Source organism: Mandrillus leucophaeus, unplaced genomic scaffold (assembly GCF_000951045.1).
Source record: "Mandrillus leucophaeus isolate KB7577 unplaced genomic scaffold, Mleu.le_1.0 Scaffold751, whole genome shotgun sequence".
Classification (NCBI taxonomy): domain Eukaryota; kingdom Metazoa; phylum Chordata; class Mammalia; order Primates; family Cercopithecidae; genus Mandrillus; species Mandrillus leucophaeus.
In genome coordinates, this window is record NW_012108153.1 from 402,594 (window position 1) to 404,613 (window position 2,020).

Consider the following 2,020-nt stretch of genomic DNA (forward strand, 5'->3'; position numbering starts at 1 on the left):
AGAGATTTGGCGTCTGCCTCTCTCCCACGACCTGTGGGAAGCCTGGTGCCGTCTGCGAGATGCCTGTGAATCCCCAGGGCCTCTGTTCTCATGGTTGTGTCTTGGCCAGAGTTCCTGCCCGCTGAACTCTTGCTCTCGCCCACCTTCCTGGGGCCAGTGCTTCGCGGGTGAACCCGTCCTGTGTTCTTGGTTTTTCCCCAGATCACTCTTGCACATGAATTGCCTGCAGGTTCCCCCTCAAGATACTGTGCTCTCCCAGTCTGGCCAATGTAGCAAGACCCTATTGATCCTGCTGTAGTTTTTTATTTTTTATTTATTTTATTTTTATTTTTATTTTTTTTTACCATTGCTTGAGCTTCTGCATAAGATGTTGCTTGACAAAGCATTCCACCGCCAACAGGAAAAGTTTACACACTTCTTGCATAACACAGCATAGAGCGTGATGACTGGTTTGGAGTTTACCAGGCTGTCGTGTGAAGGGGAGGTTCACTTAGGACACCCGGGGCCAATGGCTGCGAACAGCAGGAGGTGCCTTTGATGTCAAGCTGCCTTGAATGCTGCTGCTTGCGGGTGGGTAAGAGCCTGCACGGTCCAGAAAAATTGAGACGGCGACACAACGAGAGACAGCAACCCATCCCCAGGCAAACCTCAAGAGACCAGAAGCAGCCACGTTGCACCAGACTTCTGGAAAATTAGGCAAGCGTTGGCAACAGAATCTGTTGTGAATTCTTCTCACAGTTTCTGTAATCATTAGCTGCTTTCTCAGGGTGTGGATATTCAAGGACCAGAGGTCAAAGTTATAGCAACAGCACCTTGCAAGGGGCAGGGGTGAGGAGGACCTCCTTGGGCACGTCATGCTGTATGGGATAAGCCCAGAACTGGTTTAGTTCTGAGACAAGGGTGCAGATAGTATTGGAAAGATGCATATCACTCAGGCCTGGAAGAAGACCACGGTTGCACTTAATCTTGACTGCAGTTCAATGCCTCGGTAATATGGACCGAATTGTAGCTAAGACTGTTCTCTGCAAGGTTTGCTTGGTTTCTGTGTCTTTGTAATTGTAGCATTGGTGTTCACTTGAATAGAAGCTTGACCCCTGGAACGGGCCTTTGAGAGCATATTCTCCCGTGTTTCTTTCTCATGGTTCACCACAACCTCGACTTCCCAGGCTCAAGTGATCCTCACACCTCAGCCTCCCGAGTACCTGGGAGTACAGGCATGCACCACCACGCCCCACTAATGTTTGTATTTTTTTGTAGAGATGGGGTCTCATTATGTTGCTCAGGTTGGTCTTGAACTCCTGGGCTCAAGCAATCCACTCACCTCAGCCTCCCAAAGTGCTGAGATCACAGGCGTGAGCCATCATGGCTGGCCTCCCCAGTGTTTCTTAAATGTTTCCGGACCACAGACTTGTTTAGGAATTCACCCAAATCGACAGACCACCGCTGGCCCATTGCCACCATTCCCCCCACTCTAAATATATTTACCCAAAAAGATTTTGCAGATAGTTATATGGCATCATGGTGCTCCAAAATTTTATCCACAGAGTCCATTCCAATTCTGGGTTAATAACCTCTGATCTAGCTTGGTTCTCTTATTTTACACATGGGGAAATTGAGTCAAAAGAGCATTAAAGACTTGCTCAGGGTTATGCAGACACTTCATGACAGACCTTGGTGTCGCAGTAAGAACTAGATGTGAGTTCACTTGTCAGCTGAGATGTCTTCTCTCCGTGCCTCAGTTTCTCTATCTGCAAAGCCAGGATAATAATAGCACTTACTCAGTAGGGATGCTATGAGGATCACATATGTGAAGCATTTAGAACTAATGCCTAAATAAATCATATACATATTTTTTGAGAGAGTCTCACTCGGTTGCCCAGGCTGCTGGAGTGCAGTGGTGCAATCACAGCTCACTGCATCCTCAAACTCCCAGGCTCAAGCCATCCTTCCATCTCAGTTTCCTAAGTAGCTGGGACCACAGATGTGCACCATCATGCCCAGTTAGTTTTTTTTTTTTTTT